The 25294-nt window shown below is 36.6% G+C and overlaps 1 protein-coding gene across 1 annotated transcript in view; it reads right to left on the reverse strand.

Moving 5' to 3' along the window:
• LOC125237030 (protein stum) overlaps positions 1-25294 on the reverse strand; it is a 76580-nt gene that overhangs the window by 46006 nt on the left and 5280 nt on the right. The gene's annotated exons all lie outside the window — the stretch shown is intronic.

The following is a 25294-nucleotide window of genomic DNA, read 5'->3' on the forward strand; positions in this document are numbered from 1 at the left end:
CCTCCTTGCCTTAGACCCATCAATTTTCGCAGCCCTTATTTACATCTAGTAATTCAGGTTTGGTTTGTACAATGTATTATTAAAATCCACATAGAACCTTTCTACTTTCTATTAGTGCAGAACCGCAGCCCGCCTTCGCCGTGTAAAGTAAACCTTACAATTTAACCACACCAATTAGAAACTAATATTTATATGTTAGATGAGAGTAAAGCGAAGAAGCGCTGGTAGCCTAGTGGTAAGAGCGTGCGACTTTCGATCCGGAGGTCGCGGGTTCGAACCCTGGCTCGTACCAATGAGTTTTTCGGAACATATGTGCGAAATGTCATTTGATATTTGCCAGTCGCTTTTCGGTGAAGGAAAACATCGTGAGGAAACCGGACTAATTGCAATAAGGCCTAGTTACCCTTCGGGTTGGAAGGTCAGATGGCAGTCGCCTTCGTAAAACTAGTGTCTCCGCCAAATATTGGGATTATGTCAGAGCGGACCCCAGGCTCCCATGAGCCGTGGCAAATGCCGCAATAACGCAAGGAGGATGAGATGAGAATAGAGTGAAGATTTAAGATTACCTAGATCGAAACTATTAAAGTTTTTTTTTAAACCAATCGCACGTGCATGCAACTAATGTGAGGTGTGACATGAAACATCAAAATTTTAAAATAAGAAACGATAGAAATTAAAATTACAGTACTTAAGTACTTAATTAGTAAGTTATTAAGGTTGTGTGTCGTTGTGGTGGATGTAGTTAATTGATAATAAATAAGGCAGACTTAAGCCTCCGCCACAGATAAAGCGTTTTGATAGCGTAGCGATAGCGGTGCGCCGGACGAACGCTGGCATTCCGCTCGCAATCCGCGTGCATTCCGCTCGCAATCCGCGCTTGTTAGTTCCTAACGCTCCGCCTACGCTCTCAAAACGCGCATGTGTGGCCGAGCTTTAAATATTACTTCTATATAACTTATTGTACTTTATTACTAACCTTATTGCAAACATGTACTTATTGTACTTACTAAAAATCTGCCAAAACTATAAGTTACTAGTAATATTTGGTATTAAAATATATTTAGCCACTAAAGTGTTGATGTTGGTATCAGGCCGCTTTCACGACATTCGCCCAAAGGGGATAACCGTCAAGTTGCATTTGGCTTGCACGTAAACGTAGTTTAGTTTAAGCGATATATTTTTGAATTGCAAGCAAGTTTTAAAATCTACTTATTCTTTAGAATCCATTAGGTAACAATGAAGTAGCTATTAGGCCACAGATGTCATATATACCTACCATAGATCAAGCAAACGTATCTACTTAGCGTGTCAAATGAACTCGGTAAAATCCACTGAGTTGTCCGTCTGCAGCTTTCGGGCCTCAATTTTTGTACGTTGAGATCACTAAAAACATTAAAAGTGCCTCGTTACGTGATATTTAATTGCAACAACACAAAAATTATGAACACTCAAGGGCCTGAGACATATTTAAAATCACAGGCAAGTAACAACTTCAGTACAAAATCTGACTCGCTCGGCCGCCATACAAATAGATGAACTTGCCTCTTCTATCTAGAAATCTAATTCTGTGTATTAGGCCTTGCAGCTTTGTTGGTGAGTTTGTAACTTTGTATTTTTGCTCTCGTCCACTTAAGAGATGATTTTCTTAATAGAGGTAAGTAACTGTCTAAATATTACCTAAATGGTGCCTTGAAGTTAAGAGAACTTAATGTTAAGATACCTTTCTCTTTGGATAGAAAATAAATATATAGGGAGGTTTTCAGATTAATAATAAGTGGTATTTTAAAACATTTTTTATGAGATAAACTCTGATTATCATTTATTTGTTTCTTAATAAAATCAGAAAATATAACAATTAAAACTAAAGTACCTTAAATTTTTTAAATAAAACTAAATTAAAATATATAAACTAATCAAAAAGACCTCCGCGAGCTATACCGGGTGAAAAGGTGCCCATCAAACTTGTCGCATTGCCACGTTGGATGGCAATGGACTACCTTTGCACCAGGTACGAGCCCGCACGTGCATTATGTCCCAACTCCCGTATAATTAGTGGTTAATATCATGAATAAAGTTTTACGTACCTATATATAGTATAAAACACTGTCCCAATCCTAAAATCTATCGCGATCATTTCAATCACTAACCGAATAAACCCACTGCACCCAAGTGCCTGACTGCTAATAACATCAATAGGATCAAAATATGATAATTTTAGACTGCTGGCCTTGGCCCGAAGATGGTCCAATAGTAGATACATCCTACGGTCCTAACTTTTCAGGTATCAGGTCCATTGCTTAATACTAAGACAATAGATGAAGGCATGTGGGTAGTTTTGAAGAATCTCACGTGCTTCATTAAGTATACCTAGTTAATAAATTAGGTAAGAGCTTTTAGTATGGGTTATTGATGTTTTATGATAACTCAACAGCGCTAACGTCATATTCATTGTATGGAGAAAGAGAAGAGACGGCGCTCTCTCTAAACAGTTACTTGCTAAAATTAAAAATTACCTAAAGACAGACAGACAGACAGACGGACAGACAGACAGACAGACACGTCAAACTTATAACACCCCTTCGTTTTTGCGTCGGGGGTTAAAAAATGGGAATTAAACCCTTTTGTACTGTCAATGAACATTGATCACTTTCACATTAGACAAGCCATTTCTGACAACTAGAAGTTCAATATTTTAATTTTTCAGATGTTTTGTATAGTTTACGTCCGTATGTACATTTCTCTATATGGTTCAGACTTCAGAGGTATACCTACGTTTTTTTCTTAGACTTATCTGTCTATATTGATTTATGTCACTTTTTAATTTCTCCTCATTTTTGCAGGCTGTAACTTCACATTCGTATCTTAAAGTTGGAATCGCGGCATGACTCATTCCCCGGCCGCCCATACAGATCATACAGTTCTCACACACTTGCCTACATGCTATTGTGTGAGGTTGGGCAACGCCGTAGGATGCTATTATAGGACCATCACTCTTATCAGGCCAAGGGTAGAAGTGTAATGAACTTTTGAACTTTAATTAATTCACTTTTGAATATTAAGTAAGTAAGTAAGTAAGTAGCCTGTGTGGTGACGGGTTAAGAATTTCACCACCCCCTTTCTTCCCGTGGGTGTCGTAGAAGGCGACTGTGGGATATGGGTTAAATTGTAGCGTAGGCGAGAGGCTGGCAACCTGTCACTGCAATGCCACAGTTTCGTTTTCTTTCGGCCCCTTATTTGCCAAGAGTGGCACTGAAGCTTTAGTGGTTTCGTGTGTTCTGCCTGCCTGCCCCTTTATGGGATACAGGCGTGATTGTGTGTATGTGTGTGTGTGTGTGTGTGTAAGTAAGTAAATATTCTTTATTGCACCATTTTACATGTTATAAATATACAGAATGTTGAGTGAGAGTATAACTAGGTAACTAAGTAGGTAGGAATATTGTTTGTAATTTAAAAAAACTACAAACGCAAGCACAAAATAATAGTTATTTGTTTTACAAGGGGGCAAAGTTGTTGTTTAACCGTACACGTGCCAATATTGATACCCGAGCAAGCGAAAGATTCCAATATTGAAAAGCGAGCGTAGCGAGTGGTTCAAAAAGTGGAATCTTGAGCGTTGCGAGGGTTTCAAGGCACGTGTGTTAAACAAACTTTGCCACCGAGTGAAACACAAACTTTTTCACCACACCAACACGAACAAAATATTGACTATAAAACATCAAACTAAATCAAGTCCAGCAATCTATTCAATATTTAAGATTCAAAATAATTATTTGTTGTTAAATTCTACCAGCCAGCTCAAGGCATCAAGTTAAAATTTGTATGAAATTACTTTGCACTCTTGTGGATAAAATGCAATTTTGCTATCCGTTTTCGAATAGCAAAATTTACCTTTAACAGTTTGTGTGGTGAAAAAAAATATTCCATCAGTAAGAGTGAGTAAATTAACCGTTGATTGCCTAAAAAAAACATTGCAATGTTTATAGAAAACTCGCGTACGAGTTACCATACAATCACTTATCTGTATTACCCAAGGATGGATGTAACTTCATCATCCTCTTTGCGTTATCCCAGCATTTGCCACGGCTCATGGGAGCCTGGGGTCCGCTGTGACACCTAATCCCAAGAATTGGCTTAGGCACCAGTTTTTACGAAGGCGACTGCCATCTGACCTTCCAATCCGAAGGGTAACTAGGCCTTATTGGAATTAGTCCGGTTTCCTCACGATGTTTTCCTTCACCGAAAAGCGACTGGCAAATATCAACATATTTCGCACATAAGTTTTGAAAAACTCCTTGGTACGAGCTGGGGTTCGAACTTGCGACCTGCGGATCGTAAGTCGCACGCTCTTACCGCTAGGCCACCAGCGCTTCTCAAGGATGAATGTAACTAATATCAGTTATAAATTATAATACAACGTTACCTTTCTTACAATTACTAGAGTATAATCCGAAACTGATTACCTACAAGTTTAACTGGTTGCATCATGCGTGGGTGCATGGATGCTGTGGATGCACCTGCTACAGATCACGAGCGTACTAGATGAAGCAAACTAAGATAAAGTCGCCGTCAATAGAATTTGTGAACAATGTAAGAAAACCTTGTAGTCAAAATGTCTTTAATTTCCATTCTAACTCATCAGATACTGGCTAAATCGATGTCCTTTAAAATAATAAAATTGTGCTAGAACATTGATATTTTATAGAATGGTTTGTTTACATTGTTGACAATTTCTAATTGACGTCGATTTTAGGCAGTTAAACCGCCGTGTACTACGAGTATCAGCTGCAAAGTGCATGGAGAAATTATGAATGAATTCATTGATAAATTCGCCATGCACTTTTGCAGCTGATAGTACATATAATGTTTTTATGGTAGTCACATATTCTTTGAACGCCAAAGACCACTAAAAGGGTCGCCATCTATCGTACCATCAGCGACGCCAATGACTAATAAGTGTTACGGTGGACGTTGTCAAAGCGAGTTTCCTACTGTCAGTTAAGTCACCAATCGACAATGGCGTCTACACCATTTTTGACATAATATAGGCATCAAGGTAGGGTGTCTATGTAATAATTTTCGCCATGTGGATTCAGATGACCGATGTGCAAAACTTTCCTGAAATGGGAGCCCCGCGTAGCGTATTATAAATCAATTTTCAGATTTTACGAAATGCCTAAAGATTTTATTATTCCGCCGGGTATTTCGATCGGTTCTGCTGCCGACGCATATAATTAATTATTAATCTATGTAGGATGCAACGAACTTAAAGGTACCTATTTCCCAACATTCACAAGAAAAGAGCGCCTATGACCTCGCGGCCTTAGTAAACGCTTTATGAACGGCATCTAATATGCGTGGTCGTCTTTTGTCTTCAATCACTCAAAATGTTGGGAAATGTAATGTTTTGAGCACCTGTTGATTACCATTTGGTTGGGAGTATAATGGGTGTTTACTGCTTATTTTATACTTAAACATAATATTTTAAATGAAGTTAATGATAAATGACTGCCTACGTAGCTGGAGGTTCTTAGTTTGAATCCAGCAATTGTTAAATTTGCAATTTATACTTCTGTTTATCTCTTAGTATGTTTTTTCAACATTTTTGTATTAATCCCAAGAATAGGCACAACAGTCAAGAGGACAATATAGTCTCGAAAACCCGGGAAAGTTTTATATTTGTGAATTTAGAACTTAAAATTTAAAAACAGGAATTTTATTTGTGTTTTTAAAACAGTCTCAGACTAATCTACTGAGGGAAAATGGGATCTAATTAGTTGTCAAATAGCAAGAGGTCTCTGATTTATGACTATTTTCCAAGATATATTTCAAACTAGAGAACTAACATCATAACTACCTCTCGACCTTCAAAGTTTTTTCCAAAAAAATGTTAATTTGGCACAATTTCGCACCAAACTGGCCTACTGCTGTGACTAATCGTCTAACTCTAATCGATAGTCACGCGAACATCTGTTGCCACACTCGATTAATCGATATCAATTATCGAGTCTTCGCCATTTTGTAATTTGGCGGCAATTGGTTGACGAGTTGAGAATGTTGAGATAATTGTCTATGGATGAGCTTCAAGCAACATTGTTATTCACAGAACTGTACTTGCCAAACTACAATATTTTGGTTATACTTAACCAAATAATTTTCACTTCTTCGTCCAAAAAGAGCATTTAAACATTTTTATTTAACAAATAATATTATAGTCTGGTAAGCTGTTTCCATCACTAAAAAAGTGGCAAGTTAAATAATGTAGGCGCGAATCTCTATCGTCCTTGAAAATTTAAATTTCACAACAGTTTTCTTCAAAAACTTGTTTGACCAGTTTTATACATATTTGAAATCAAAATTATGATCCACCATAATATTTTTAGTAAGTAATTAGTATAATTATCTCCATTTCATTCCTAATTTCCTTTCGTCGTGGCATACCGATGTCCAATACAAAATTGATCTTCGATTGATTATTACAATTACCTACTGATTACAGTTTACATCATATTTACCTTCAACTCAAATTACTTGATTGTATAGTAACCTATCTCATACTTAGTAACCCAATCTATACGAATTCCCCTACAATTTGGTCAAATTACGTCTCCGTATCACGAAATTACACAGAATTTAGGCTGTACCCACATCTCGGACACTGGCGAGTGGCGATCAAATATATGAAAGAGGCGCGTTTTTAGCACACATTCTAAGCTCGTGTAGGTGAACGCGTACCATGCTTGTATGAGTGAGATATGACAGGTTGACTGTTCGCGTTTTTGACAGGCGGTAACTGTGAGGTAACTGAGAGGGGGTGGGCGGCGCTTTCAGAGGGGAGCGGAAGTGGCCATACTGTACGATAGTACTCTTTATTATACTGTGCTGTACCTGTACCATGAGTGTTTTTGACGTTTTACTTCACTAGATAAACGTCAAGAAAAAGTATGTAATCTTTACTATAGTAAGTAACCGTTTGAGGGACCTGTTCACATTCTCCATACATTAAATGGTTCCCGTGACATTTACGATATCGAGTATCGTGAACGTCTTCCAAAACGTGAAAAACTGATAGTAGAGGCTAGGACGTAATTACTCGTTTAGTACGCTTTCTTGCCACCAATTATCCGAATTAGAAACGACATAACCGGTTTAGCTAGTAAATAATTACTATGTTTTAGTATTTTCTGTAAAACACAGTTAGATAATGTAAGTGAGTAAATAGATAATATTGTCTTCAGTTACCGCGATATTCACACTCATGAAATAAAACTATGGGATGAATTGTAAATTCATTATACGCGATATACTTAATCCGTTTCCATAGTCATTTCCTAAGTAAATAGAGCCAAAGCAAGCTAAATTTATAACGATTTTGAAAGGCTCGACCGTGCAAGTGTGCACGTGTTAGGTAACCGTCATAATTTGTCAAAAGTTTGACATTTAAGATAAACCATTGCGCATGTCGTAGTCACAAAACCGTCGAAAACGTAGTTTGATCTGTTTGTAGAATAATAAAATACAAAAGTACTTATCTAAACTTTTAAATCGAACGCACAAACCGTTTCAGTGACAGTTGACTTCGCGCGCAAACGACGTGTTGCCGCGAAATAGAACTGAACTGACAGAAAAGAGGTGTATTTTACTGTTTATTTAAATTACTATGGATAGTAATAGGCTGTACTAAATGTACTAGTTACATGATGCACGTATTACATTATATAAAAGTATAATTTAAAGTACGGAAACATATTTTATGGTGCATATAGTTACATAGTTTCACCATGAGTTAGCGAATAAAAGAGACCAATGACCGAATATAAAACAAATGTTTTACATTCTGTACATCATATTTTTAGCAACATATTTTCATCTTAAAAAGAAGCTTGGAAATTCGAAATATTTTATTTTCTCCATTGTCCATTGTTGTAGTTTCAGGAAACTCTGCTAGGGACCGATTTTTTTTAAATTTCAAACGCACGAATTCGCAGCTCGAAAGTCTCTGGAAAACGACGAAATGCTATTTTTTAACGGCTAGTAGTCATTTTAAATCTAGTGGTAATGACCACTCGTTTATTCAGTCGTCGATTCTGTTAATAGAATTTAATCGTGTAGAAGTTATTGAACAAAATACACGGAATCGAATGGTCGATATTAAAAAATCGGCCCATGAACTCTGAACGTTTGTGAAAACAAAAAAAAATAGGTGAAATTTGGACGGAAATACCATTGAAATCACAGTATTCTTGAATATTTGCGTAGTAGTTAAGTATTTAAATGTTACAAAACAAATAATCATAACATAAAACCACGACCCTCACCGCTATCACACGAAAAAAAGAAACAAAAAAAGTTAGCAGTGGCAGAAACCGCGAAACCCAAAAAAGAAAAAAAAATGCTCTATGGATTAAGTAACCTCAAAACCAGTGTTTGCACACCTTTTGTATTAGAAATTGTACTTTTCTCATTACAATATCATACGAAACGTGCGTTATACATTATTATTTCGGAAAGGCAGCTCCATTGTTGTCGTTTCACCGTGTGCGTATAAAGAGGTTGTGTTGTTCAGTGTTGTTGACGGTTGTGTAATTACGTAGACATGCAAACGACAGATAGCCGTGTAGAGTTAATAGTTTAGCTATTAGGTGCGGAGATGGTATTTTACGTTTATTAAGTTTATGTTCACTAAAAACAATATAAATGTAGTATTAGACTAGCTAGAGCGAATAACTGTAGAGTTGGACTAAGCTAAGTTTGCAGCAATTTTGATAGCCGTGCCTGGGCAAGTCATAATTTTCATACGTTTTAATACTTATGTTAAAAATAATACTTGCTCAGTCTGTGCTATAAAATTGCGATTACGGTACTTAACGGTTTCGTGCTAGTAATGTCACTTTTAGCGCAATTATGTTTTGTATTATATTTAATAATAATATCCAAGAAATCAGTATCCTCCTAATTATTATTTCAAAGCTAGTTCAATTACTTAAAAAATGATAATACCAGCGTAGCACGCGTCTACCTTATGGATTTACTATTATCTCATCTTGAAAAACTTAGCACATTATATAATTTTCATAACGGTAAAATTTCCACAGCGATACCTACTTGATGTTATTATTTCTAATTATGTTAAATTAGAAGGAATTTATTTGTAGTTAGTTACCTATTTGTAGGATAATGCAAAAACATCTGACATGATCTTATTTGTAGCCTCCTAACTTCTAAGAGTAAGTTATTTATATTGAATTCTGAATAAAACATGCATAATATAATCTAAATAATACATACATACACTCACGCTTGTATTGCCAAAAGGGAAAGGGGTAGTGAAAGCACACGAAACAGCTCAAGTTTGCCTCTCTTAGCAATTTAGGGGTTGGAAGAAAACGACATTGTGATATTGTAAAGACAGGTTGCTAGGTCATTGCCTACATCACAATCGAATCCATATCTGCAATTTCATTGCTAGCAATGTACGAATTGCAGAAATTGCAGAAATGTTCCCGAAAATTTCCGAGAAATTACATTTGGACTTTATAGAGAATGAACTCTTTGAAAATGTTCCCATGAGAACTGATAATTTTTGTAATATATTATATTACACGTCACACATTAGTAAACCTAATATCTAAGAAAACATGTGTTTAGGGCGGTGTTGACACGATTAGATTGTCTATTAAATTTAAGCTCCGGACGATAATCTCCATAGAAAATTCGCAATTTGCAACTTATGAAAGTTCTCCTCGGTGCATTTTCCTCTCCATATCCCACAGTCGACTAAAACATGCAATACATTCCAAAGATTACTATAGATTGGCTTAAGTAGATTAGTGCAAGCATTAATGATTAATTACGAATTGGTACAGCAAGAAATATTCATGTTTTAAACATTTGGGTGTGTAAGTATGATAGGCGTTGGTTTTTTCGCATAATTTCATATTTGCTGCGTTTGATGTAACTCGATTAACAAAGTAAGTGGATTGGCGCTTGTCTGTTGGTATTACAGGAAATGATCATGTATAAGGAAGGTACATATAACGTTGGTAGTACACACCGTGTTTTTTTGTTTTCTGTTAAATTCGACACGTAGCTAGGTTCATTATCAGGAACCAACTTGTACATCACTTTTAGTTAAATTCTCAAAAAAAAAATTTCTTCATTTTCAGACGTAATAAATGAATTTATTAGTGTGAGAGACCCTCAAGAATATCATTCAGGTTAGCGTCAAGTGATTGACGGCACATGTCAAAAAAAATAACATTAGGAATTGGTAAAGGCTGTCACATACGTGTTCAGTAATTTTTTTTTAACTCGATAACCGTAAGAGTTAAGACGCTAGTTTCTTAGAGAAATTAATTGTATATGATCTAAAGAACCTTCCCTTAAAGTTAACGGAATTCAATAAAAACAGGGTGTATAACCTTACCGGAAAACCGAAGAAAAGGTGGATGGATTGCACTGGATGGGAGATGATATGAATCGAATGCAAGTGAATGATGAGATGACGTGCGATAGAGAGGTATGAAAGAAGAAGACATGCTGCGCCGACCCCAAATAATTAGGATCAGGGCATCATTATTGGCCACGTCATCTATTGCAGATGATTGTTGCAGCGTCTAGTAAGTCATGTGTTGTGTGGAGGTTGATAGCAACGTCTTCGGTGGCTAAAGAGACCTACTCGTATACCAGAGCGGCATCTTCTACCACAGCGATCGCAGACATGATCAGAGTTCAGAGGAGGGGCAAGCGAATGATAACTATATAATTTTAATTTAGAACAGATATATAAACTTTTACTTGAAATGAAAAAGTATTATAAAAATGAAGATCCGAAGGCGAATTCTGATTATTGTAAAATACATACATACATACATACATACAATCACGCCTATATCCCATGAAGGGGTAGGCAGAGCACATGAAACTACTAAAGTATCAGTGCCACTCTTGGCAAATAAGGGGTTGACAGAAAACGAAACCGTGACACTGCAGTGACAGGTTGCCAGCCTCTCGCCTACGCCACAATTTAACCCATATCCCACAGTCGTATTGTAAAATATTATGATTATTTTCGATTGATTATAAGAGAAGGAAATCGTATATACAAAGCATTACAATAGGGTTCTTCCCGTGGGTGTCGTAGAAGGCGACTGTGGGATATGGGGTAAATTGTGGCGTAGGCGAGAGGCTGGCAACCTGTCACTGCAATGTCACAGTTTCGTTTTCATTCAACCTCTTGTTTGCCAAGAGTGGCACTGTAACTTTAGCAGTTTCATGTGCTCTGCCTACCCCTTTATGGGAAACAGGCGTGATTGTATGTATGTATGTACAATAGGGTAATTCCATTTAGTAACAGAGTAATGTAAATAAGTGACAAGGATTAAAAGTAAGCTTATTTAGAGATAAATTAAGACTTCAATTCGTATCATAAATAAATAAACATGGAATGAAGTGGGCACTTACATGACAGTTACGTGGAACTGCCAAATAGACAACATCGCCACGTCAAACATTACAATCATATATTCGCTGTCTTTGATAATTGAGAGGGAATCTAAAGCTCCTCGCAGGTCCAAAACTGTCCATAAAACCACACCCAGGGAATCAGCTTTCAGGGTTACATCGCTCGTTCAACCCATGGTAAGTTCATTTGATATGTGGCATCAAACACAACCCTAAATTTTATGGTTTCTTGTGAAGTTATGATGCTCATACTGGGCTGCTATAGTAGGCTATTTCATACTAGTCAAATCAGCTTCTTTTTAAGAACTGTGAAAACGATTTGCGAACATGGAATTACTATGAAATCCTGAGGAGTGACGTCACGGTCAATTCATTTACTTTATATTTTTCTCTTTGATTTATTAAACACTAATTATGTTTAAACATAAGTACAGTCCATATATGTATTTCTTCTAATTATGTGGTGCTTTATTTCATGTACTGCATAAAATATTTTATTGTAAGTATAGGAAAATAGCCTATTGTTATATAACAGCCAGTGTGGGAGCACCATTATTCAATTTATAACAAATACAAATTAAATTCCTATCCAGGCATTTTAAACAGAATAAATTACTTACGAATATAAGTTGTAACTTAGAACAGAGTGGCATCAGGGGATCGATTTTTGAATTTCGAACGCACGAATTCGCCGTTCGAATCTCTGTGGAAAACGACGTAATGCTATTTTTGAAAAAGGACGGCTAGTAATTTTAAAACTAATGGTAATGACCACTCGTTTTCGATTATGTTAGTAGAATTTAATTCGCTAGTAGTGGAGATATTATTGAATAAATTTCACGAAATCGAATGGCCGAGATTCAAAAATCGGCCCCCAGATATTAATTTATTTTCTGTAATTTAAATTCAATCACTTTATTTAAGGCTTATAAATACAGCTGTGTGCTTTGCTATTATTAAAATTGGATACAAACATAAAATGATACATTATTTGGTTTAATAAAAAAATTGTGCTTTTAAAATAACTATAATGTTAAATGTGGATTTTTATTATTATGGTTATGGATTTTATGAAAATTTATTTTGGCTGCGGTGATAAATTACCGACTACCGACGTACCCGCCTATATTATTAATATATCACAATGTTTTTTCGGTACCTCTTTTTTCTAGTACTTTGTACTCGTAACATCCATCTTTGAATATAATTTGTAGTTTACATAATATTGTCTTCGGTTACCGCGATAGTTACTCATGAAATAAAACTATGGAAACGGATTAAATCGCGTATAATGAATTTAAAATACATCCCGACGTTTCGAACTCTTTACAGCGTTCGTGGTCAACGGGTGACTGAGGAAAAATTAAAATGTGCAAAAGCTACCCACTTACAAGAAATATTAACGAACCATGACCACAAATAATATAGATTTCTAAGGCAGGTTCACACACTATTAATAAAGCCAGTTATACAATATTCAAAAAATTTTACCATTACTCTGTTAAAAAATAATTAACCAGTTAATCTACACAAAATTGACAAAGAAACAAACTGCAAATGTCCAACACCATACAACACAAATGCCTCACAGCCTTCGTCGTGCTTGTTCCATTATCAGGCCCCGTAGCCGAATGGCATTTCTCCGACGCCAAACGAAAGCGATACGCCGCTGGCTCTGTCGCGCCAATACGCAAGCGCGATAGAGATAGATATCTACTAGCGCTTCGTTTCGTGAGCGTTTCGTGAGCGATTGTGTCATTCGGCTAGCCACCCTGATGTACTACTGGATCCCAAGCCGGTGGTAAAGTAAAGCCATCCTCTCTATTAAAGTTAGGATATTTCTTGAAATGCTTCGTTTCCACACGGGTGAAGGAACACAGCGGATGTCAAGCACCGTCGGCAAAGGTCTGCAGTCTCTGACCATGTCATGGATAAAGTCAATCATGCTATAAAGTTTGACAAGCCTCTGGTTCTCGCTAAGGAGAAGCGATATATACCCAGAATGTTGCGAGAGGCCATTGAGAATATTGAGATCAAGAAATATCCAAACTTTAATAGAGAGGATGGCTTTACTTTACCACCGGCTTGGGATCCAGTAGTACATCTGATAATGGAACAAGCACGACGAAGGCTGTGAGGCATTTTTGTTGTATGGTGTTGGACATTTGCAGTTTGTTTCTTTGTCAATTTTGTGTAGATTAACTGGTTAATTATTTTTTAACAGAGTAATGGTAAAATTTTTTGAATATTGTATAACTGGCTTTATTAATAGTGTGTGAACCTACCTTAGAAATCTATATTATTTGTGGTCATGGTTCGTTAATATTTCTTGTAAGTGGGTCGCTGTTGCACATTTTAATTTTTCCTCAGTCACCCGTTGACCACGAACGCTGTAAAGAGTTCGAAACGTCGGGATGTATTTTAAATTCATTATACGCGATTTAATCCGTTTCCATAGTTTTATTTGTAGTTTACAATTTGTCATAGAAATCAATTACTGTTAAATGATTATTCAATATTGTACTGCATAATTATATTAGTCGCTAAACTTCACACCTCACCTCATTCAAATAAAACCAAGGACCTACACAGAAAACTCACCCTAGTTGTACTCAAATCTAATAGATATTACTACTTTTTGCCGTAACAAGTCATAATGGAGGCAACAGACCGTTCAGTGTGGAGAAATATTCATTTAACTATTTAATAATAGATCCGAACGAGAACAGTTTTTATTGAGTCTGGTTAGGAATAAAGTTAGGAAACTGTAACCTGTAATGTTTGATGTAATTGTTTGTAAGATGACGTTAGTTCTGGTAATTTTAGTTAGTACGGCAGTATGTACATATTCGAACAAAACTAAAAACAAGTACAAAAAATTAAAAATGAAGATGACACAGCGATATAATAGCGATCTGCCAGACATTTTTGGTGGAAGAAATATCGCTTTCGGTACTGACAGTTACATATGTCACATATGTGTAGTAATGCGGTGATGTGACATAAGTACATATTTATGCATTCGAATATGGCCATATAGGTCTGACACTATTCTCAAATACCTAAAGCCTGGCAAGAAATATATGACTTGTCAAGAGGGCGCTGTTATTCTAATGTATGCGGTGACAGTTGTGTAGTATGATGAAAGTAGGTATTTCTTATGAAATTCCGCAACATGGTGCGTCGTCATAAATGTTTAGGCTTTAGTTGAAAATTTAATTCATATTATAATCTGTGGTAGAGAATAGACCTTCGACTCCTTCGAGAAAAGACCGGGGTAGGCCCTCTCACAAATAAATAAATATTGGGGACACCTTACACAGATCAATTTAGGCCCAAACTAAGCAAAGCTTGTACTATGGGTGCTAATAAGCGACGATATACATACTTAAATAGACAAATACATAGAAAACAAGACAAGCAACGTACTCAATTGTAAGTCTTCTGGTGTTCGTGGGCGATGGTAATCGCTTACATCTGACTCATATGACTAAGAAATATACTATAATAGTTATACCTAATTAATCTAAATTAGTTTAGCAGTTTACGAGTCAAAAGGTTGAAGATAGTAAAGTACGTAACAAAAAATATAGGTACAATCATCCCAAAAAGATACCCTTGCTTAAGTTATTATACCTCCTACAAAAACCTAACCGCTTTTTAATAGTACGGAATCAAAGAATCGCAGTTTTTTTGCAAAAAGTTTTTGTTGCTTCATTATTGGCATTACACGTTGCCAAGGTCTCCTAAAAAACGAAAACAAACTACAGACTATAGACAAAGGAATGACATTACACTTTTTTTTAAATGAATGACAGTAGACATTTTTTTAGTGTCGTGATTCGATGATTGAGTAGTTTTCAAGCAGGTTTACGGATTTTCCTAAAATGTAGTTAACAAGAAAGGTTAAAGAATTAACACTACCTAGATCGCATATATTTATTTCAAGTTCCAGATGGGAAGTCGGGGGTGGGATGGGAAATCCAGAGCAAGTGAAGGATGATTTCTAAAATTAAGGGTAGCGAGTGTTTCTAAACTGGAATTTGGAGCTTTGCAAGGGTTTCGAGTTACGTTTGTTAAACACATATTGTTATCGATAGAAACGTCCATAGGCTGAAGTGGCTGCCTAGTGCCTACCATCAGGCGGGCTGCACGCTTGTTTTCCATCTTGCGCATCAAAATCATCACTCCTCATAAGTAACTCATATATACTAAAACGGTTTTTCACATAGACGTGAAGATCAATAAAAATTTACAACAACCTACCATCTAATAACATAATTAAGTACTTTTTAGGGAGCAACGTAGGTTCAACCTTTCAAAGTTGACTAGTTCTCAATAGAACCTTTTATAATAAAGAACCTTTAGGTACCTCGGAAGTACGGAGGTCAGTAAAGAATGCAGACACGGTCCGGTGACAGTAGTTTTTACACTTTGACCACTTTGATGACGCTCTCATTGTTATGGTTGTTTGTTTAATAGCTGGTGATCATCTTGGTCTATAAAGGTTACGTAAAACAGTATTCGTGTAACACTGAATCACATTTTCATACTACTAGTTGCTACTATAAATTGAAATAAATATCATACACGAAAGAAAGAAAGGGGGCGGTGAAATTCTTAACCCGCCACCACATAGGTAGAAAATTTTAATCAAGCAAATGTACCTACTAATTTCTTTTAATACTTAAAATTACTTATTTATTTCAATCGACAAACAGTCAATAAATGTGGGCGGTTGTTTCGGCCTGTTTCGTTTACATATTTGAAACGGCGCCAAATTAATATGGAGTCAACAAACTGAAAATCATAGACGTTTTATTAAAACTAGCTAAATAAGGCTACTGCTAATGTATCGAAATTAAATGGTTAGTTCCGGCGCAGTGAACTTTCAAAACGCAAAAAATGTTTGGTTAAAAGAAATAGATGTATATAATGTACGAGTAGATTAGAGATTAATCATTCTTTAGTAATTGTGTTTAAACTCCAAATCTTAAACTAGGTACCTAGTAAGTTTAACTATCACAAACGAAGAAATCAAACAAATAATTAATAAGTATCCATACTAATATTATAAATGGGAAAGTGTGTGTGTCTGTTTGTTTGTCCGTCTTTCACGGCAAAACGGAGCGACGAATTGACGTGATTTTTTAAGTGGAGATAGTTGAAAAGATGGAGAGTGACATAGGCTACTTGTCTCTTTCTGACGTGAGCGTAGCCACTACGAGTAACAGGCAATAGCTAGTAATTAAAAAAACTGTTTAAAATATCATGTAAGTTTTTTTTTCAAATCAAATGTCATTTTTCTAAATCTAGACACGCAGCAGCGTGTCAAGCCTAGTTTTATATTTCTCCAGGATTCAAACATCAGATTTTGGCCAATTAATTTAATATATTGTCAAACAAAAAACATTTCCACACATTTTCTAAATAGCCGAAATTCTTGAAGTCGTTTATAAGATACCAATTTCGTATTTATTTCAATTGCGACTAAATAGTGAATGTAAAAGCAAGGTGGCCATATATCCGCCACCTAGACCCGTATTTCACGGCCGGGAAACGCGTGTTTCCTATCATACGTATCACATAGTATGCTACATCTAGAAGGTTCCGTAGCATTGACCTTTTCAGACATGCATACACAACAGAGACGGGTAGAAATATAGACTTATATTGACCGGGATATAGACCGTGATTACCTTTTTGATTTTTGTCGAGCTCGAAATATCGACGTAGTTGCATGCATCATGATCCCGGAAAACTGACGAAGGCGGGTGGATGTTAAAGTTGCATAGACAGCGCGCGATCTACCCTCCCGCGCGATTAATTTTAAATATCGGGAGCTCGACAAAAATCAAAAAGGTAATCACGGTCTATATCCCGGTCAATATAAGTCTAATGAAAATAACCGGGTAGAAATATAGTCTTCAGCGAAATTTTGAAGTCGGTTAAAATATCTATATTACCTATAAGTTACCTACATGTATTGAGTGTATTGCGAGTTTCATAAATTTATACCATACTTAATGAATAGGGATTGTCATTTGATATTTGCCAGTCGCTTTTTGGTGAAGGAAAACATCGTGAGGAAACCGGACTAATTCCAATAAGGCCTATATAGTTTACCCTTCGGGTTGGAAGGTCAGATAGCTAGATAAAACTAGCGCCAACGCCAAATCTTGGGATTAGTTGTCAAAGTGGACCCCAGGCTCCCATGAGTCGTGGCAAATGCAAGGAGGATGATGATGATGACTTAATGAATAGGGAAAGAAAATATATTGTGTGTGTACGTTTTTATTGCTTTTTAATTAGCACACTTTCCAAGTTTTATTGCTTACTTATCAACGAACTGATGCTTGTGTAATCATAATAAGAAACAACAAGTGAAATGATTACCACTACCAAGGATTATTTATATAGAATTTACAATCTTTATACTAAGACTTTACGTAAAAATATTTGGGGAAAATATGATTTTGGCCACTTCCAGGTTGCGAAACAGCGCCATCTAGTTTTAAGTCTAAAAAGCCCATAACATATCAGAGGTAAGCTTTTTTGTATGGGCTTTGTCTGCCCCGTATTATATCGTTCTTGCCACTACTGATTATTTTTATTCGAAATATTTTACGTATGACCCTTTTCAATAAAAATTAAATTATGCCAGAATATTCCACAAGTATTGTTGAGCATTTTTTTTTTTTTTTTGCCCATAATTTTTTTTTTATTGTTTTAGGGAATTTTAGGTCAATTATACTCAGAATCACGAGTACTTTCAATCTCACTGGGAGACAAAAAGTGTCCCAGAATTTCCATACATTTTTTTTACTTTCCTCTTTTGTTACCCCATACAACATGTACGGAAAATGGTAACAAAATAAGAAAAAATCGTATGGGACAATTTTTTTTACTACTAGGATTGAAAAGGCTGAATTCTGAGTAGAAATAGCATATTTTTTTTCAAAAATATCACACTTCATAAAAGTGGCAAAAAAAAGAAATGCTCTGTTAAGTAAGTAATTTTTAACTGAGTGGAGACCAATTCGAATTTTCATTTTGATATCAAAATAATGTCATTTTAGGAACTCAATCGTCGCACGTGCATTTTCCTGATTCATATGATGACAAGCAAATGCGTTCATTTTGTTCGAATTAGCCTTTAGGGTTCTATTATTCAAATATGTGTCGAATACACAGAACCCTAAAAACCGATTTAAATTAAACCAGAGATAGGAAACATCGTAACCTCGAGTTACATCACAGCATGAATAAACATTCACGAAAATAACCGAAATTGCATAAAATGTACAGTCAGCAGCGATATTAGCGGATGTGACGAATGGTAGGTACTTTTGCGCGTAATGTTGCCCGATTCGAACACATACAGCGTTACTTATGATAAGAATCGAATTGAAAGCGTCAAAAATAACATTTTTCTCAAAAATAAACGTGAGATGTAATATCGCAGACGTTTCTGGGCCATTTTTTTTCAAAGTTGTCCACCCCACTTTTTTTTGGATTTGGAAATTTTTATGTTTTTTCCACTCAGAATCGCGAGCTCTTTTAATCCTAATAAGAGAAAAAAAGTGTCCCAAGGTTTTTTTCCCATTCCGTTATCATTTTTTCATACATTTTGTATGGCGGTAACGGAATGGAAGGTTCGAAAAACCGGCCAAGAGCGTGTCGGGCCACGCTCAGTGTAGGGTTCCGTAGTTTTCCGTATTTTTCTCAAAAACTACTGAACCTATCAAGTTCAAAACAATTTTCCTAGAAAGTCCTTATAAAGTTCTACTTTTGTGATTTTTTTCATATTTTTTAAACATACGAGGGGTGATCCAAAAGTAATGATAACTGAATACTTTTTGCATCGGATTAAAATAAATAGGTATGCCGTTACTGTCCACAAAGACTCCTTAGTAAATAAAAAAAAATAAAAATAAAAAATATGTATCTGTCAGAGAGTTGCATTTGTTTTTTCACGAGCAGTCGGAACAATATCGCAAAAATGGAGAAAACTGAGGTGAGAGCGGTTATTAAATACTTCTGTTTGAAAAAAATGTGTACTAAAGATATATACGCTGAATTAGTGGGAACACTGGGGGAGTCCGCTCCGCCGTATTCTACAGTGGCACGCTGGTCAAAGGAGTTTAACTTGGGAAGAACATCCACTCAAGATGAACACCGCGAAGGCCGTCCATCTGTCGCCCTTTCTGGAGAAAACGTAAAAAAAATTAATGATCTCGTTTTAACAGATAGAAGGATGACTATCAGGCATCTAGTTGAGCTCACAGGCATCTCGTATGGCAGCATTCAAAGAATCTTAACTGATGAATTACATATGAAAAAAGTCTCCGCTCGTTGGGTGCCTAGAATGTTAACGGCTGAACAAAAGAAAATACGTTGTGAGATTTCGAAGTCTAATCTTGAAAAATTTCAAACTGATCCCGAAACATTTTTGCGTCGGTTTGTAACCATGGACGAGTCTTGGATCCATCATTTCGATCCTGAGACCAAACAGCAATCCATGACCTGGAAGCGAGCGTCGTCCCCTACACCGAAGAAATTCAAGGTAGCAAGCTCCGCTGGTAAGGTCATGGCTTCAGTGTTTTGGGATGCTGAGGGAGTCATAATGATCGAATACCTGGAAAAGGGAACCACTATTACGGGCTCCTACTACGCTGACCAAATACGCAGATTGAGAGAGGCAATCAAAGAAAAGCGGCGGGGTAAACTTCGAGCTGGCATCCTGTTTCACCAGGACAACGCACCGCCCCACAAGGCCGGTGTTGCGATGGCTGCCATCCGTGATTCAGGGTTCGAATTGCTGGAACACCCCCATATTCGCCAGACCTAGCCCCCAGCGACTTTTATCTCTTTCCACGGCTGAAGGAAGATCTTAGAGGCAACAAATTTTTGAATGATGGCGAGGTAATGGCCGCTGTGGAGGCATTTTTGGAGGGTCAAGAAAAAGATTTTTTTTTAAAGGAATTCGTAGTCTGGAGAAACGATGGTCCAAGTGTGTAGACTTGGAAGGAGATTACGTAGAAAAATAAATTATTTTATTAAACATTTTATGTGTCTTTCATACTGATTATCATTACTTTTGGATCACCCCTCGTATGGTTCAAAAGTTAGAGGGGGGGGGACGCACTTTTTTTTCCTTTAGGAGCGATTATTTCAGAAAATATTAATATTATCAAAAAACGATCTTAGTAAACCCTTATTCATTTTTAAATACCTATTCAACAATATATCACACGTTGGGGTTGGAATGAAAAAAATTATCAGCCCCCACTTTACATGTAGAGGGGGTACCCTACTAAAACATTTTTTTCCATTTTTTATTTTTGCACTTTGTTGGCGTGATTGATATACATATTGGTACCAAATTTCAGCTTTCTAGTGCTAACGGTTACTGAGATTATCCGCGGACGGACGGACGGACGGACGGACGGACGGACGGACGGACGGACGGACGGACGGACGGACGGACGGACGGACAGACAGACATGGCGAAACTATAAGGGTTCCTAGTTGACTACGGAACCCTAAAAATGCATGGAAATCTTGGGACATTTTTTTTCTCCTATCAGGATCGAAAGAGCTCTCGATTCTGAGAATGAGTCGCGTAAAAAATACCCATGTTACAAAAAAAGTGGGGTGGACAACTTTGAAAAAATTACCCTTCTGCATGATAAAAAACAAAAATTGAAACGTGAGTTATTAAAATTCGCATTAAAAAGTGTTAAAATTGGAATAAAGCTGGACTCCCGGGATTGCGCAAAAATATAAATTTAGTGGTTCTATGACCTCTTGAACCACTTGGGAACATTTTCCGGTGAGGGTGGTGAAAAGCTATTAGAACATATTAAAAAATATCTCTTTAAACATTTTGTTGAAAAATTTTCAGAAATTTTATAACCGTTTCGGAAAGTTTGACTCCTATACGAAAATTATGACACAATTTTACAAGTTTTTTTAAACATTCTGGCGTTGGGCATAATACTCATAATATATGTATCGATGCTAACTGTACACAGTCCAAATGAGTATGATTTGGACCACTCTTGGTTTTGTGGCGGTTCGTGCGTGAACAATATACTTACTTTTGTTTATGGTCGGAGAGGTTGATAAATGTTATTTATACTTTCTTCAGTTTCTTCTAAAGTTCGGCCACTTATGACAGAGTAGATATATTGTCGTAATCATAAATGTCTTTCATCTATTTAACTATTAAGGTGGAAACCCATTACACCATATCATGCTATGACCGTGCTATGAACGTGTCAGACAAAAAAATATTCTTTGTATTACAAAGTATGAGGCTATGCATACTAGCCCGTTCCATCACCGATCATACCCGTAGCGTGCCATGCACGGACCGTCAAATATTGTCGGCGAGGATATTTTGCCGGTGTCGAAACGCTCCGTGAATGGCACGCAACGGTGATAGAGCGGTGCGTGCAGGCGGTCAAACGGGGTATAACCGCGTATGGTAACAGTTTAAAGCACGTTATACACGCGTTGTCTTACTTCTTTCAGTCACTATACTCGCCTATGCGACGGGGATGATACGCGGACACTACGGTCACTATACTCGTCTATGCTACGGGGATGATACGCGGACACTACGGTCACTTAACTCGTTATGCCCGGATATGAAATGATGTGGACACGTTGTAGTGGGCATAGCCATCCGTGTCGCGTTACATTCCGTGCCTGACACGTTCATAGCACGGTCATAGCATGATATGGTGTAATGGGTTTCCACCTTAAAGGCGCGTTTAAAATCTAAAATAATTTTTTTTTATCCCCCGACGAAAAAACGACGGGGTGTTATAAGTTTGACGTATCTGTCTGTGTGTGTGTCTGTTTGTCTGTCTGTCTGTCTGTGTGTGTGTCTGTCTGTGGCATCGTAGCTCCCGATCGGATGAACCGATTTGGATTTAGTTTTTTTTTGTCTGAAAGCTGAGTCTGAAAGGGAGTGTTCTTAGCCATGTTTCATGAAAATCGGTCTACTCTGTCGCAGTCGGGGGTTTTTTCAAAATTTTAATTTTGTGGTTAGGTTAGGTTAGTTATCTCTTTCTAACGCGAGCGAAGCCACGGGCAAAATCTAGTTTAATATAAATGTAAGTATTTACGCGAAGTCCCGTTTAGTTCTAAAATTATAAGCCATTATTGATTTTCATTAGGTTTCATTAGGTTTTCATTAGGTTAGGTTTTAGGTTTGTTACGAAGAAAGCTGCCAATTTATACAAACAGACATTCTGTTGAATTTCTCTGTTATAGTGTAGTGTTATATAATTATCATACATCGGGGTTTTGGGAGCGGGAATGATTTAGTACACTAGCCCAAAAAGGGTGAAAACGATGAACAACAGACATTACTATAATATTTCTAGGTACATTTGGAGCCAGATACATAGTTTAATCTATATTTCAGTAATTCAAGTACTATAAACAGGGGGCCGATTTTTGAGTCTCACTGTCACTAAAATACCGGTTGAAAACGGTGAATTGCCTATTATTTTCAGTGACAATTTTCTGAATTCGAACGCCGTGAGACTCAAAAATCGGCCCCCAGAGTTATAAATACACGAATTCATTCCCGCTCCCAAAACCCCGATGTATGATAATTATACACATACAGTGATGTGATGTGATAATGACTACCTTTTTAGGGTTCCGTACCTCAAAAGGAAAAAACGGAACCCTTATAGGATCACTTTGTTGTCCGTCTGTCCGTCCGTCCGTCTGTCAAGACCCTTTTTCTCAGGAACGCGTGGAGGTATGAAGCTGAAATTTATATCAATTACTCAGGTCTACTGTCCCTTGAAGCTGTGAAAAAATCAAACTTCTAAGCCAACGCAATCAAAAGATACAGCCGTTTATGCCGCAAATTTTCGACACTTGCAAGGGAATCAAAACCTACAGGGTGCTTCCCGTGAACTCAGAATCTTGAAATTTGGTACGAAGCAACGTCTTATAGCATAGATAAAGGAAAAATTACGAAAACCATAAATTTTTAGTTACATCACATAATATATTTTTTTTAAATAATTTTAATGTTTGTACGGAACCCTCGGTGCGCGAGTCCGACTCGCACTTGGCCGGTTTTTTTTGATACATCGACACAATTGGCAACATCATGACATGAGGATGCGATACTCTCAAATGGCTTCTCATATCATTTTAAACTCGAATTAAAAGCGAAACTTAGCCATTTACAGATTCACTCTGAATTTTATCATACCACATTGAAAATTAGAACTTAAACCTAGAACTTCAAAACATTAACATTAACAGACTTCAAAACATTACTGACTCTATTTATATTTGTTAAAATTAGACCTAATAAAATTTACATTAAAGTAATTAATTTAGCCATTTTTACTCTCATTTGCTCTTTTATTTTTAACTTTAACATTACTAGTTCAAAGTCGCATTTTAGTTATAAAACGATTAACTGAACAGTTTGATGTTTTGGATTAATCTGAGTTTTTACATCTCTGCGGTGTATGCGTAAGAAGGTTCTTACATTTTCTAATACATTAATTTAATTCGTCATTATAGAAAACTAAATTTAAATGTTCATTGAAGCGTCTGGTTGAGGTAACTGGTGACCGAACTGCTGGCGACTTCCTCGCACAACGTATCAGCATTGCGATACAGCGAGGAAATGTCGCCAGTATCCTTGGTACAAGGCCTCAAGGGCCTATTTTAGACATTAGCTAGCTTTTAAGTTTAGTCTTAGTTTCTTAAGTATATAATTATTTTTCGATTTTCATTGTTCATAAACATTATAGTAGGTAGGTACCAAGGTATAATGTTATTTTGATTTCCTTATCTGCTTTTATTCTAATGATATTATGTACAATTGTACATTACTGAGGTTGTGATATAAAGTGAATTAGTATTGTATTGTATTGATATTACAATAAACAATTTTAGCGACATATATAATAAGGCCGTTTTCACATTATCCGATCCGATATCGGATGTCAGAAGAAATTCAATGGAAAAAATCCAAGATGGCGCCTGTAATGTATGGGATATCGGTCCGACATCCGATATCGGATCGGATAATGTAAAGACGCACTAACACGTAGGTACAGATGTAGTGCAAAAAGAGCATCTCTTTTTTTTTTGCCACTTTTATGAAGTGTGATATTTTTGAAAAAAAAAATGCTATTTCTACTCAGAATTACTAGCTTTTTCAATCCTAGTAGTTAAAAAAATTGTCCCATACGATTTTTTCTTATTTGTTACCATTTTCCGTACATGTTGTATGGGGTAACAAAATAGGAAAGTAACAAAAATGTATGGAAATTCTGGGACACTTTTCGTCTCCCAGTGAGATTGAAAGTAGGTACTCGTGATTCTGAGTAAGAACAATTGACCTAAAATTCCCTAAAACAATCAAAAATTTTTTATTGGAAAAAAAAATGCTCACAAGATTTTCCTTCCTAATTTTCCGGAAACGTTCGTATTTGTCATGCTAGTTCAGAGTGTTCAGACGTGGTTCAGACAGACAGACAGTGTCAGAAAGTCTTATACTGGGACTGACTGAAATAGCATAACAGGTTGGTATGTTGCCGTAAGAATACAAAGGAATAGTTATTTGTTATACAAGGGGGCAAAGTTGTATTTTAACGCCGAGTGTGGAATTGAAAAACGAGCAAGTGAAAGGATTCTATAGTTGAACCACGAGCGAAGCGAGTGGTTCGAAAATAGAATCCTGAACTTGCGAGTTTTTTAACACACGAGAAGTAAAATACATTTGCACCCGAGTGTAACACAAAACTTTTCCCCTCACTATAGCGAGGAAACTACAACG

This window comes from Leguminivora glycinivorella, chromosome 20 (assembly GCF_023078275.1).
Source record: "Leguminivora glycinivorella isolate SPB_JAAS2020 chromosome 20, LegGlyc_1.1, whole genome shotgun sequence".
Lineage (NCBI taxonomy): Eukaryota > Metazoa > Arthropoda > Insecta > Lepidoptera > Tortricidae > Leguminivora > Leguminivora glycinivorella.